This window comes from Ciconia boyciana, chromosome 7, assembly GCF_034638445.1.
Source record: "Ciconia boyciana chromosome 7, ASM3463844v1, whole genome shotgun sequence".
NCBI classification, from domain to species: Eukaryota; Metazoa; Chordata; class Aves; order Ciconiiformes; family Ciconiidae; genus Ciconia; species Ciconia boyciana.
In genome coordinates this window covers 52,566,000-52,581,699 of record NC_132940.1, presented here as the reverse complement: position 1 = coordinate 52,581,699, position 15,700 = coordinate 52,566,000, and positions in this window count along the sequence as shown.

Here is a 15,700-nt window from a genome sequence, read left to right as displayed (position 1 = left end):
TAGCTCAGAGACCCCTGAGAGCAAATGTAGCAGACCTTTCACTGTACCACGTTCATTCCCAGACAGAAAGATAAAGCCAAACAGTGATAACTGTGCTCACGCCTACACAACATCTCTTCTGGAGGCTTCTGAACCCTTTCGCATGAGGTACCCACAGAGAACTCTGAAGCTGTGCCACCATTCTGGGACCAGAGGAGATGTGATGGTACCGCTGCCCTGCAGTATGATTCACAGGGGACCATGTGGCCAAATACGATGGGGAGGCAATGGCCAGGATGCTCCTGTGCAGCACAGCCATTCCTAGGTTTCTGCCTGAGTTTTCCTGACACTGGGAGAGTTTGGTAGCTGATTCGTGGTCAGGAGGGCAGCAAGCTGGCTAGTTTTCCTGCTGGGATCTTGGCAATCCCACAATTTCAGGGTTTGCCCTGAGAAGCACATTAAAAGCTAATCCTCTCTGGTTTTGCATGACTGTCCTTGCGGCTCAGTGCACTCTAGGTCCTGCTTGCATGGTGCCACCGCGGCTCCTGGAATAGCTTCAGCCCACTAAGTTTATTAGAAAACTAAAAAGAACAAAACATAGCAAAAGAGGTTTGGCCGGGCACCTGGTCCTCTGCACTCCCAGAGCTGCCTCAGTGGGAGCTTCTGCCCCCTTGGGAGGAGCTGGGGAGCCTGGAGGGCTCAGTTTGCAGCAGTGCCCACCCCTGGGCTCTAGTCTGATCCCAGCTGGCTGGAGGGAGGGCTCTCTCTTCCCCAGTTTCTTGCCAAGCAAAGACCGTTGACAATGATGCAACAGATCTCACCGTGCAGCATCCCTTGGGCAACCTGGAGTTAAAAATAACTTTCCCTGGTGTGGTGGGAGGCAGCAGAGATGGGGTAATTTTAACTACAGCTGTTACATCTTGTTCTGAGCCTTAATGAGGAAATCATGAAGTCCTACCCACTTCAGAACTTTTTGCTCCTAGTGATGAGGGTGGTGAATGCTGCTTTTGAGATCAGCAGTTAGTGACCCTTTATTGCCCCGTTATCTGGATGAAGTGCAGGGATTTCCTAGTAAAACAGAAAATCATCTCACAGCCAGGAAGTCGCACAGCTTCAGGAGAGCTGGTCCCATGCCCGTGCCTCAGCTCCTGCGTCCCAGCAGAGGTCTGGCCCAGGCTCCCCCCTGGGTAGACATCTCAGCCCTGTGAGTCTGGCTGAGACATGGTCCCGGGCTGGCAGTTCAGAAACGGGACTGCTCTGGAAACAGACAAGAGGAGGGGACCACTTCAGGCAGTGTTAAATTGCTGAGTGCAGGGTACCTGCCCCAACTGAATTAAATATAACAATTAAGTAGATACTGAATTAAATATACAAGTGGCTCAGTTGCTGAGCCACAAAGTCAAATCCCTGTCTGTACTGAGATTGGGCTGAAGCCAAGGGGCCTTGCTCCAAAGCGTATGTGCAGCTGCTGGCACTTCAGGAACTATGGCTTTGAAAAGAAAATCTTTTTCCAACAAGCAAGAAGGGAATCATAGGCATAACTCACAGCAGATCTGACAACACCTTGCCGGGGAGATGCTGCTCAGGAACACAGCACTGGTTTCTCTTCCCTCTTTCCCATCAGCGATGTAGTGCTTGCCATGCAGCCTTGGGGTGCTGCAGACTTACACTGGTGCTTCCCCGTGCGAGGTGAAGCGCCAGCCTGGTACTACCAAAGCAGTGCGTGGCAGGCAGCAGCAGCACCTCCCGAGGGAGGGGTTCATCCTCACCATGAATGAGTGCACCAAGGGGGAGATGCCAGGGCCAGGAGCAGCCTGTGCACCCGTCACACAGATGGCAGGTAGCGCTGGCTGTGCCACCCCTTGCCTGTCACCATCCGTCACCTGGACATCACAGCCCTCGCTGGGTAGTGGGTGAAAGGGATGCTGCGAATGTGCCCTAATTTTGGCCAATCAGCTGCGGTAGTGCACAATCTGTCAGCCGGACAGACTGACTGCCTGGAGCCGGCTCACCATCACCCTCTGCCAGCAGAGCAGTGAGGGTGGCGATGGCAAACACGGGGGTCCCAGCTTGGCCTGTGTTACTCAGGACTTCCACTCATGACCACGCGGAGAGGGACATGCAGTGGCACAGATGCCATTCTGCAGCTCCCCTGCAACTGGTGAGGGATAAGCGGGGGTAGTTGTGTACTACCTTTTACCTTCCAAAGGGCCCCAGGACTTCAGGACTGCCTGGAAAATCAGGCTGCTCTGCTCCCATAGCCAGAAGGCAGCTCACTGCGCTCTGCAGAAAGCATAGGGGCGAGGAGTCTGGCTAAGATGTAGGTTGCTATCTTAAAATAATTTTTGCTAACACAGTGTTTTGTTTGCTACTGAGTGTGGTTATTCAAAGATGCCTTGTTGTCAGCATCTGTCCCCGATCACAAATGAGTCTCTCTGTCCTTCTGGGACTCTACCACCATAATGAACTGGAAGAGGGACTGGACTTGGCTGCAGGCTCCGCCAGTCCTCCTCTCCCATCCCTTCCCTAGCACAAGATTGTCTAATTATTTGTGTGATATGGAACAACTTTATCAGAAAAGGTTGGGAGAGCTGTCCTCACCCACCACATAACTCCTGGGGAAGCAGAGCTCTCTGGTTTCGCAGCCATGCAGCAAGCGGGTTGTCCCACCCACAAAACCAGTTGGGATCAGACTATGGTGCTGAGGAGCTGTGCACTGGGAACAATGGCCTCACTGCAGCCATCCCAGACACGTGCAGCCCTCGGCGGGGACTTCAGCTGTCCTCCCTTTGCATTTCTGACAAGCCTCAACGTGCTGGTCCCTGGGGTATTTGCTCCCCTCACTGCTTACCTCTCTACCAGCATACGGGGCCGGGCACTGATGAGGGGGTCATGCCTTTCCCAAGGGAAAAGAGGACATAGAAGACTAAAATCCCCCTCTTGGTCTTGTGTAGGTATTCATCCTTGAGCACAACCTTACTTTATTTTCCAGCCAGAATCACAAGCTGGGAAGTAACAGGAGCTTGCTCTCCCCCGCCCCGAATACCCTCACACCAAACCCCCAGTAAGCTCCTTACTGGAGCCAGGGGTGAAAGTGTAAATGTTCCCGTCCTCATTTCTCCCTCAGCTGTGAATGTCAGAGCAGTAGCGTAAAAAATGTGGTACTATCCAGAGTGATCACTGCAGTGGTATTTCTGACTTCGCCTGGAGCAGGATGGACCATAAATCTTGCAAGATAACATGTTGCCACAGAGACTTCCAGCCAGTTTTTCAGGCCTTAGGAATCTGAATGCTGCTGGCCCATCTGAAGCAGCCCACCCAGGGCTGGGCATTGCTAGCACAGAAAGCAGCAGGTTTCTGTTGTACCCATGAATGCAGGGTGAATATTTGCTACTTCCCCTATCATGAGATCTTAGAGGTGTTGTGGGAAACCTTACTAGGAATCAATCCACAACACGGTGAAATTGGGATATTTGTTGTCATGAGACTGAAAGTGTAACTGGTCTGAAGGAGAGACCAGGAAAAATTACAAAGATTGCTTTGACAGAAGCTTTGGGTTATTGCCACTAATGTGTCATCTCTGGATCTACAATGAGTTTAAAAACACTGAGAATGATCTTACTCCCTGAGGGATCATCAGGACCTGACCAGCCCCACCTGGGGTCCCCCACCGCACCCATAGCTCAGGATCCCATTTTAGCCCCGCCTGGCCCTATAGGATACTGGTCTTCAGCCCTACTGGGCTGGACTGATCCCTGCCATGCACAGCCCATGCTCCTGCTCAGGGGAAGAGCAGTACCCAGGTGTGAGAGATGGTTCTGCCCTGATACTGCTCTCATTCAGCCTGCTCTACCTGGGAATAATCCTGGTGGGACTGGGAGGTTGCCCCCTTGTCCCGCATCTTGCTGCGAGGTCCCGGCTGTCTCCTGTAGCTGGTCAATGTGCAGGCCCTCAGCAGAGGGTGCTGGATCAGAGGGAGCTGCTTTCCCCTGGCTCACCAGCACTTTTTCAGAAGCTCCTCTGGATGCCACTCTGCTCCCTGCCTCTCCGAGCCTGCTCTGGGGCGATGAGCCGCGCTTGGCAGAGCCCTTCACAGGTCAGGGAATCACCCTCCACCCCACGGAGACAGGGATTTGCGTTCCCTTTGCTGATGCTGCGGGCCAGCTCTGCCTCTCCGTGTTGCTTACGAGTTTGCTGCAGCACCGAATCCCTCAGCGAGGAGCGACGTGCTGTCCTTCCAGCTCCCCCGCGGCGGAGCAGGCTCCCCGCTAGCAGCCCCGCCGGCGCGCCTGCACAGCAGGGCTCTGCGCTGGGGAGAGGGGCCAAAGCACGGCACGGCACAGCCCAGCCCCGCTGCTGCTGCTGCTGCTGCTGCTGCTGCTGCTGCTGCTGCTGCTCGGGGGCATTCCCCAGGGATGCAACCCTTCCTCCTCCTCCTCATCCCCCGCTTCCTTCTGAACCCTTCCTTTGTTTTTCAGCTCCTGGGAGATCCCTCCGGTTAATTGCTTGGCTGGATCAATGTGCTGCTAGCTGTGCTCTGGCACTAATTAGCGAGGGGCTCGGAGGGGCAAATGTCCCCAGGGGGTGGAGAGCGGCTCCCAGGCTCCTCTCAGCAGCGGCCCTGTCTGTGTCTTGTCATGGTGTGCGTGGCTCTGTGTCAGGCCAGGCTGCCGTCGCTCTGCGTGGAGGGGCTCGCCAGCGCAGGGGTAACTGGTGCGTGGGGAGCCCTGGCAGCGCCGGTCAGCTCCTCTGTGCGGGGCGATGTGTTCAGGGCTGGGGATCTGGTGGCCCAGGGCGTGACCGCAGGAGCAGTGACACCCCTGTGTTTCACAGTGCTCCCGCTGTGTTTTGCAGTGCCCCGTGGCTCCAGGGGTTCCCAGTCTGCATTTTGTTGCTGAAGTGGAGGCAGAAATGCACAGGCAGGTGCACAGGGTCTTTTGAAAGATTTTACTCAGTGGTAGTTTGCCATCCCAAATCGCTTCTGTGCCTGGGGCCAGGAACCATCCCTGGCTGAGCTCTCCGAGTGCTCTGCACCAAAACCCAGGGACATACCCGGAGCTGGTGACCCCTGCGGTGGGGAGGGTGAGCCGCTGGCAGGGACATCAAGAGCACCTCCAGAGGTTGGTAGACTTTTTTTTCCCCCTGTTGTTCCTTAAAGCACGTTTCCCTCAGAGACTCAGCTGGGCTGGGACCAGGGTGCTGACGGGAGGTGTGGGTGGGTGGGTGTGCCGTGGGGGCAGCACGGCACAGGGATGCTGTGGGGTGAGACAGGCACACGGGGATGTGGCAGGGGTGCCATGGGGGACAGTGTGGCATCTTGGGGAGGCTACAGGGGCACAGGGCAGCCTGCTGCAGCATGGGTGCGAGAGTACGTGCCTGAACAGTGAGTTGCTGTGTGCTCCCAAGGGGTTTGGAAATCTGAAGCCGCCCTGCCTGCAGCCCTGCCGGCGGTGGCAGGAAGCAGGCTCACCCCGAGAACAGCTTTCCCCTGCGCAGTGTTTCCCCCTGGCCGGAGCAGCCCTGGGAAGCTCTGGGCCCATGCCATGCTGACGCCAGAGCCTCCCACCCCGGCACTGCCAGAAGTCACTTGGCTCTAACCCGCTGCTGAAAACAACGCGGCACTGCAACCTGAGCAGATTTGCCGCACCACCTCCAGCCGGCTCCCGCCCCGACTGCCACAGGAGGGCCCTGGGGTGGTGGGTGGGAGGACAGGCTGTCCCCAAGGTGCTGGCCCTAGATTGAAACCTCCGGGGCCCTTCCAGCCACCTGCCGTCTGCATGCAGAGCCTGGCAGGGCATCCCCAGCTCCTGGGATGAGCGTGCAGCAAAGTCCCTCTTGTGCATCAGCTCAGCCCTCCTGTGTGGAGGAGGCTGTGGGAATGAGGTAGTCGGATACCTGGGCTTCTCGGCTCTAAGCGTTACACCATTGCTCATCCCTCTCCCCTGTGCAGCCCAAAGGGTGTTTTAGCTTGTCTGCAAGCCCAAGCACCCTTTAGAGCCCCAGTACATGGTGCCTTACAGTTGTGCTGTTCCCTGCAGGCCCCCCACAGAGGCGATGGGTGTTGGTGCTGTGGCCCAGCTGGGTGCTACAAGCACTGGGTGTCATGAGTGCTGGGTGGAGGTGAGGAACTGTCCCCAGGCCCTGAAGAAGGTCCCTTTCAGCCCTGGCAGATGAGAACAAGGGGTGACACATCCACCAGAGACGATTCAGCTGCCAGCACAAAGCGCAGACAGAGCCGAGCCGTGCGCCAGTGCTGCCGGCTATGCACAGGCTGGTACCGTGCCACCAGGCTGAGCCCCAGCCACTGCCTGCCACCCTGAAAGGTTCTTTGTGGCCCTGGCTGCTGTGGTGGGACCCTGTGCCACCCATCTCCTCTCCCGGTCCCCCGCTTGCAGCAGGATCCTGCACATGGATGCTTTTGTGACTTTCTGACCTGCTGCAATCGTGCTCTGGTTTGCACCGTAACTGAAACCCATGCTGAAATCCTCCAGAAATCACTCGGAGTGAAGAGTGGAGCACCAGCAACATGCGTTGCTTTGGGTTTGCTCTAGATGTGGCCATGTTTGAGCTGTGCTGGGCAGAAGGCCTCCTGCCCCAGTGTCTGGGGTGTGATGCTCTCCCAGGACATGCATCCCATCCGAATGCCGTATGTCCCACATGGCGCTGAGGGTCACCAGCTCCATTCCCTAACAAAGACCTGTTCCAGAGCCACTCATGTTGCCCCGAGGTCTGTGTCCAGGAGCTAACCTGGCCCTGGGTGCACGCTTGCACACAGCTCTGCCCAGCAGCACTGGGGCTTAGCACTAGGGCTTTGCTTTGCTGCTCTGTTTGGCCTTCCATGGGATGGAGGATTTGCCGCTAATGCTGTTACTTGTGAGTAAATGGGGCCTTAGGTGGTCCTAGGCTGGGCTTAGTGGTGTTGCGCACCTGGCACGTGCAGGGGATTGCACCAGGGAAGCAGAAGTGGGGCAGATGTCTTTGAGAATAACACCGGGCATTTTTCTTTCCCATTCCAGGGAAATGTTGGTGCCCTGGAGGACTGCATCTTCTGACTGCTGTTTCTCTTCTTCTATAATTCTTTAGAAAAAAAAAAATCCAGGCATGCAAACTCCATCCCAGAGATGGAAAAAATGTGCCCAAATTCCCAGCCCAGCTGATAGCCAGGTCTCCGAGGAGGCAGGACACACGATACAGCCCTTGCGCTTGGCATCTCTGAGGGATGCCTGCCAGGCTGAGCTCCCGCTCCTGGAAAACACAGCTCCAGCACTGCCTCCCTCCCAGCTCTCAGCCAGGGGAGACGGGACTGCCGAGGTCGCTGAGATCTTTGAAATGTGCTTTTTGACAGGACTCATCCTGGTTTGATACAGCAGAGAGAAAGGGAATCTGCAAGGAATTACCAGAGGCCTGTAGATGTCTTAGACCGCAGCAAAGATGAAAGCAGATGAGCTTTTTTTAGGACTTGGCTGAAACGTTCTTTAAGATCCACTCAGCAGTGCTTTGAGCTGAGCTGGCGGCTTTGATCCCGAGTGTGGTGGGAGAGCTCACAGGAGCTCCTGTAGCGCCGCAGAGGCGAGCAGCAGGCAGACAGGAGATTTTGAGCTAATAACAGTGTTCCCAAAATGATCGCAATTGTTTTGGAGGATTTCTGTAAGCAAAGGCAGCAAATGGGCAGGGCTGGATTTTTAGCCAGCTGGTAACCAGGTGGTTGATGTGTCTTAAGCTGTAACCGCACCAGTGCGCATTGCACCCCCATGGCAGAATTTTTAAAACATCACATTCCTTAAAAGACCTAATTTTGGAGGTGGTATGAGTGCTGTCAGTGGCAAAACCTACTGAAGCTTCTGCAGCAGCCCCTGAGCAGCCGGGGGAAATGCAGGCATGGCTGCTTGGAGACGCTCCCCCCAGCCTGGGGGTCTGTGCTCTTGGGGACGAGCTGTGGGTCACCTAGCTCAGGCTGTGACCCCTCTGACAGCCGGATCTTTGTCACCCTTCCACCCTTCTGGGATCAGCCCTTTTCCAGCCTGATTACAGGCCTGGCTGGAAATGCAGACGACTCATGGTTTCGGTGTGAGTCACAGAAGGTTTGGTGGCTTTTCTCTCCTTGCAGCTCCAGGCTCTCGGGGCTGAAGTGGTTAGCTGGCAGAGTCAGCCTCCTCACCCTGAGGAAGCAGGTCTGCAGCCCTTGTACTCGTGGAGAGAAGCTTGGATGTGTCCTGAGCAGGCTCAGGGGGAGCAAGTAAGAGTCCCAAGTGTTATTTTGAAGACCTTTCCTCTTTTTGGGGAAAAGAGACCCCTGAGGTGGGTGGTGGGGAGGCTGGGCTTCCCGGGGACCCACGGCATGGGGGATCTGCTCCCAGGGGCCCAGGCTTGGTGCCTGCTGTGTTCCCTTTCCCAGCCCCAAGGTGCGCAGAGCCACTTGCCTCTCCCAGGGTGCACGGAGACCTGCCAAACTCGCTCTCCTCCACCGGCAGGAGTTCCTGCTGTACAGGGTTTGCAGGGAGAGGTGGGTTTTTAACTAAGCAGACTGTTACAGCTGGGGGACACAGGCAAGTGGTTGGGCAGGCAAACCCTTCCCTGTGTCTGTTGGGCCAGCGCAGGACCTGAGCTCTCCCTGCAAGCATTGCCTCGCACCCTTGGGGACAGAAGCATTAGTTCTGGTATGCAGAGTGCTGCCCCAGAGGTCATGTAACATCTGGGAGGTGAGGGGAAGCCTGACTGAGCTACAGTCATAAAGCACTTCAGAGAGGAAATGTCTTATCTGTGTGATATATAGCACTGCCTTTTATTTGGTGTGCTGTGTTTGGGGAGAGCATGGCGCTGTGCCAAGGTGGGGACCCACAGCTCAGTCCCCTGGCACGCAGGCACTGCTGTCAGACGTGTGCTTTGCTCCCTGGTCTCCTAAGCCAAGTTCCCAGCCAGCCACAGGGTTGAGCACCGAGCGCCCGCAGGGCTGGGACGGGTGCTGGTGTTCTTGCAGACCAGCTGTGCTGGACAGGCTCTCCTGCGTGGTTTGCTCGGGTACCAGTGTGTCTGGGCCCCAGAGTGTTTGCAGCACCTTCTAGCTCTGCAGCAGACAGTGACCGTGCAGGAGTAGGAGTCCAGATGTCCCCCCATCCTTTGCTTTGTAACCTTCCCTGTCTTTCCTCTGACCGTCACCCTGCTGCAAGCCTCCTCCCCAGGCCAGAGCCCAGCAGGGACAGGCGCCTTGGGCTCAGCTGGCTCTCCTGAGCTCCCTGCTCAGGCTCGTGCCACCGTCACCAAGGCTTCCGCATCCTCCAAGACTGTTCCCAGCCTTCAAAAATGCTGATAATACCCTTTAGTACTCAAAGGCTTAAAGAGGCTTGCAGCAGTTGTAAACTGTGGGAGCTGTCTTTTGTGTAAAACATTATTATTATATTTTGTTGGTACTAAAAATAACTTGGAAATGCTGTTAATGAATAGCTGTGGAAACACATACCAAAGCAGTATGAAATATCTCAGGGTGAACCTCCGCAGTGGGCACACTGATGTCCCGCCTGGGAGCCCAGTGACCCCAGCACCATTTCTCCAGCTTCAGCATTGGTTTGTAACATCAACATAACCTGCTGGTATAATAGCAGCCCTGTCATTTATGAGTACTTATCAGTCTATTTATAATATCACTAAGCAATTATTTATTGGGATAAAATTGGCTGTCCAGAGAGGCTGAAGTCTGCACAGGGTCGGGAGGAACACAAATACCCATTTTCTAATTCTGACACTCTAAGCCTCCCAAAGGCGAAGGCCATCAGTACTATTAGCAGACGTTACTGTGCAACGGGAAGACAATTATTGTGAGAGAACCTTTTCTCCTGGGCTTAATGATTCACCAGCACATGCGAGTGCCATTAATCCCCAAGGGAGCGGGGGCAGGTAGCCTCATGAACATGCTATTCCCCGCTTGAATGTTGCAGTGATGCTGGTGATGCTGTAGAGAGATTCTCCCCTTCTCTGGGTATCTCGGAAAATACTCTGAGAGGGTGCAGGGCTGCTCTGCAGCTCATGGGGGCCAGGCACTTGAGCTGGACCATGCTTTGGGCTTTTCCAGTGACACCTGCTACCCTGCAATGGGAATCCTTGCTCACCTGGGGGGGTCTTTGCCATTGAGCAAAGACTGTTGTTGCAGCAACAGCCATCCCATGCAGAGTCAGGAGAAGTTCAGCCGGTTCACTCGCCTTTTAGGTGTTCAGCAAGCTCCTACACCCTCTGTGGTTCACCACAAGGACAGATCACAGCTAGGCTTCACGGACAAAGCATCTCGAGCCCTCCCCTAACGGTAGTGCTGGCTGTGTCGCAGCCCCTGTGCTGGCTGCTGGGCGCAGCGCCTGGGATGCTCCTCTCTGCCTTTGTGGCCATGGGGCATCCCAGCTACGGCAGCCGGGTCCTGCACAGGGCTGTTCTGTGCTGGCTGGTCCAACATGCACGACGCAAGCTGGCATGGGCTGTGGAGTAGTCAGTTTGTAATGGAAATGCTGCCTGCAGAGCTCCCTCTGCTCCTCAGCAGCACTCTGAAACTCCTGTGCCTAATATTATATGGTTTGTAAGAAATCATAGGTGATTTCTGAGCATAATAGGCACAATTAAAGGTATGATGATACACAGAGGAGCTTACACTGGCGCTGCAAACTGAAGAGATTCTCCTTCCCAGCAAAGGCTTGTACATTGAATATACTGACTGCCTTTACAGAAGGAAAGTTTATAAGAAAAAATAAATAAAAGGCCTTTTTTCCCCCAAGCTTGAAAAGCCTGGTAAAATCTGTGTTCATTTGTTATTTATTGCCACAAAATATTTGTCTTATGATTGTAATCACTGCTAGTACCTCCTTGTGTCTTAAAGCTTAATTGCCTGAACTTTTCTGTTAGCAATGAGATAATGCAATAACCTTCTTGCATCAACAATTAATTTATCCCATAGCAGCTTGTGTTGCCTGCTGCCTCCTCGTTCAGCTCTGTGTGCTCAGGAAAGGCCGTTTGCTGGCTGTACCGCACTCCTGCGAGCCTCCACGAGGCACGGCACGTACAGCGGAGCTGCGGCGTGGGTGGTGATGGAGGTGAGGAAACCCAGGGGAGGAGTGGCTGTGGGGACCAGGAAGGCAAGCAATGACACGGGAGCGACATAAATATGAAGAGTTAAAGCAGCACGAATCCTTCTGCCACAGCGATCCGCCCATGCAGTGAGCAGAGAAGTGCCCATGGGCTGTTTTTTAGGGTTTCCCTGGCAGAGTGCCCTTAGGGTGGGTAGGGAGCAGAGAGGCTGCTGCCCCTCGACACGGGTCAGCTGAGGGCTGTGCATGCACTCTCCTCCCTGCGCCCTGTTGCAAGAGATGTTCTTGCTCACCCAAAACCCCAGGGCGACTGGGTGCTCACACAGCCCCTGCAGCAACTCAGTCTCGGGGCTCCCTTGGTAACAGCAAAGCCACGGGAAGGAGGAATTGCCCTTTGGCATGCTCCAAAAGGCAGCATGCCATAAAATTTGTTACCCTCAGACTAGTTTTATCCCTCCTGTAAAATACATTCTGTGTCTAATCTTGGTAATGCAATGTCTCTTTGCCACCAGCCTGGCAGCACGTTTCACTGCTGATGAGTAACGAGAGAAGCCTTGCTGTGGTGGCGAGAGCAGCCCTGCTTGGCTGGCACATATGGTACCCTTTCTCTGGAGACATATTTTCCCCCCATCAGGCTGTTTTGAGCTGCTTTAACCTGAAATCATCAGCATTTGCTTTACAACGCATCACGTGCCAGGTGAGATGCTGCCTCTCTGGCTCTGTAGCCGGTGGATGTGCCCCCAGGGATGACGTGTGAGGCTGAGCTTGGGGTCCAGCCCTGGCTGCCCACAGCCCGGGGGTATGTGCGGGGCTTGGACCCCTTCAGGAAAGCCTTCAGCCCATGGTCAGAGACTCACTGGCATGTCTGCTCTCCAGAATGAGCCACAAGAGCCGTGTTAGACCAGGACAGGGTTCATTTCTCCTCGTGGGCACCTACAGCCCATTTCAATCTATTTAAACTAGTCTTCAGAGAGGAGCATCTCTCCATGCTACCCACAAAGCAGCCAGTGCTCTGCTGGCCCCATGTACAGAAAACCAAACAGTCTTCATTTCTTCACCAAAGGAAGGCAGAAGAAATATTACTGCTTATGGGGAACTTTTGCTGAGCAAGGAAAGACAAGCTTTTATGCCTTCTGTCAGGCTGGTGGAGTTATCTAATGGGAAGCCAACCCCTGAGAGAGGCTGCAGAACCAGCAAAACCACTGCTCACCTGGAGCTGCAGGGCAGAGGCTGCCTGTGCTCCCCGCACCCCGCACCCTGTGCTAGCTCTGCCTTTGGCCGTGCAGCGTCCCCAGCCTCTGAGCCCCGCCAGCGCCTCCCGGGCTCTTCTCGCCAGCTCTGCTCTCTATCCCCAGCCTTGAGATGATCCCAACCACAGATTACTGTTTGGTTCACGTTTCGGTATAGGGGGAGGAGGTTGTAGCATCCGCCTTTCACTCCCATCCTTGTTCCAGAATGAGTCACAGGGATGAAGGAACTGAGCAACAGGCAAGAGGATAATTTGCCTTGTGATGGTGATTCAGCCTCTGCGGGGTGGTGACAGAGTGAGCAGAGCTATTGTTTCTCCCCATCAGCTGATGACAAAAGCGTTCTTGCCCCTCTTATGACATTTCATTGTGGGAGAAGAAATACGACCAAAGGGATGTGTAAAATAGTGATGAGTGAAGTCCCTGCTTCAGGAAACACCCTCTGGTGCTCTCAGTCTACCCTGAATGCCAGGGCAGTTTGCTGTGCAAACAGCCAGCCCCTCTCCTGCCCAGGGATGCTGTTGCTGCGCTGCCAGTCCCAGGAGCAGCTCAGTGCACACGAGGGATGGGAGCTAGCTCCGTGCACGAAGGACGGAGCTAGCTCAGCACGCAGAAGGGATGGGAGCTAGCTCAGTACGGGGGAGCGCTCTGCTGTGGCAGCCTTGGAGCACCACACCAGCTGCTCGTGCAGACTGCCTCAGCACATTCCTGCATCTGTATGTCACCCAGCATCACCTCACTGAAGTGGTTTATTAGGGACATGGCGTAGTCATGCATTGCAAAGATGATTTGGCATCTGAACAGCTTCCCGGCAAGGGGTGGTTCAGTAGGTTAGGACAGTTCTACAGACTGCCAAAATAAATGACCCAGGGAGAATATTATAGAAGTCTACTAAATACTGAGTGCTGTGACAAATAGGGAATGGTTATCCTCTGCCTCTTCTCATATGAGGTTTGGAGGCATCAGGTGAAACTAGCAGAAGCCTGTTCACAACAACATATGAGGAGATACTAATTTACAACATTTGTAGCTAAACTGTGAAACTCTTTGCTGCATGGCATAGAGGCTACTAAAATTTTACAAGGATTCAAAAAATGGTTCATGGGATTCATGGAAGAAAATACCTGGTGGTCACTAATTCAAATACAATCCCACTATGAAGTGCCTGAATCAAGCACCAGCAGACGTGGGGAGGACATTCAGGAGTCATCTTTGCAAGCTCTCCTGGACACTTAGTCTTCCCTTGGCACGCACTGGGGCGATGCCCCACTGGTCTGACTCACTGTGACTGTGTCCACGTCCCTTTGCTCAACATACATGTGAAGTTTATAGGTTTCTGCCTAAATAATATGTGGTTTATAGGTTTCTGCATAAAAAATATTTGAACTTTCAACAAATGTTGCCTGATCGTTACTACTCCAAAATCCAGAATGGCAAAATGAATATGAAGCTGCACTGGGAAAGCTTAAATCAGCATTTACTGACTTTAGTGTTTTCTTCTCCTAGTTCTTTACATTTTACATATTTTGCATTTGCATTTTAGATGAAGTCCTAGGAGCGGCGTGTAAGATTAATGCATGATTGATAGCAGCTTCAGGATATTCAGGCAGCAGTAATAAGTGTATTATTGACAGTGAATATTCATAGGCATAGATCAGCTTGGAGGATTAAAAGACACATCCTAGAGGGGTGGATATAATGAAAACGGGGGCAATCAAGTAAATGAAGCAGAAAAGGTGTAGCTTTATGGCCCTTTACAGTCACTGTCTCTGAGTCTTCTTCAGTTCATAATTACGGTTGCCGGAAGATAACAGCTATTAGCAGTGGCTACAGATCCCTGGGCTCTTTGAAGTCCTGAACAATAGACCACAGGAGGTGCTACAGGACCTTCTTCATCTTCTCCCTAGTCTACACCATCCCTGGGCCACGCAAACCGCTGACGGCTGTTTCCACCAGCAGGTTTCTCAGTTGCCTTTGATGGCAGCCGCCCTTGTAATAGCTTTGAGGAATAAGTTTCAGTTTGGTAGAATAAAAATCATTTGTTGCCTGATCGTATCAAAACAACTGCGAGGAAGGCAGTCCCTGTATCTGCCTGGGCAGAGAGGGGAGGTGAGCTGGTTTGGGCAATGCCGAGATCCCACGAGGGAGCTTTCTCCCCTCCTGACTGGTTCAGCTCAGTGACAGCAGCACCCCAAAGCCCAGGCTGGGTTTGCCTTGGCCATGGCTTTGTGTAAGTGTGAAATACAGCATTGGGCTCATCCTCAGAGCCAACAGGCACAGTGAGATGCAGAGGGCACAGGAGGCCAGCACTTATCTCTCAATTAAACCTGCAATCTGATAATAAAATCTCAAAACTAAAACCAACATGGCTCTTTAATTCAAGTGTGTTTTCCTTAATTGCTAGCGACTTACAAAGAGATTCATCCTGTACACAAGAGCCACAGATACTTTTTAATTTCTCCATAAGATAAAAACACCATTTAACTGTTTGCCATGTGGTTTTGCTCTAATTTCATACCATTAAGATGTTAGAACATGGCAGCCCTGTTTTTGCATGCCTCATGAGTACAAGCAGATGTTTTGTTGGCCTGCCCACTGCCAGCTGATTTAATCCATTTTGTCTAAGGCTTAGCAGCACCGGTAATAAACGACTCACGCTGAGCATGGGGTTTTTATGTTTTCCACATGTGGAAACCTCAGGAGGGACGGAGCTCTCCGTTCCTACGTACCTGACACCTGCCAGGTGCTGCTCGGCACTTTCTGCACCATTTTTGCCCAACGCCCTTGTTACAGTCTAGAGGCCTGTACCCGTGCCTTTGCGGATGGGGAGATTGCTTTGGTCTCTTCGCAGGTGTTCTCCTAATTAGCCGGCTCTGAATGTGAAGGCAAAAACACCCTCTCCTTGGATCACAGAAAATAGGTCAGGAGGAAACTCATGGATCCTCAAATCTGATTGCTTATTATCTCAAGCAACCATATGATGGTTTATGAACCCTTTCATAAACAGCAGGGCTTGGCCTGCGCTATTCCTATATGGAAGCTGCTGCAGATGCCCACAGCTCTGATGGATAGAAACCTTGTTTTAGAAAAAAAAGTATCACAGCCTGAGTTTTAATTGTGGCCAGATGATACCAATTTGTTCCTGTGGCAACATCAGCCTAGACAGCCCCTCTCACTCCCAGCTGCTCAGGTACCCATGCGTATATAACCACCTCTGCTCTCAGTTTCATTTCTATAAGTGAAGGTGTGGAACTGGTGGGGACTCATCTGAGCTACCAGTTTGCTGTCTGGGTGAGCACATGATGGGGTGACAGCAGCATCATGTGGTGCTGTAAGTACCACGAGAGGTGGGAGAGGGCTCTGCAACAGCTGGAGGTGGAACTGCCCCGTCTTTGTCTAACTGGGAGACAG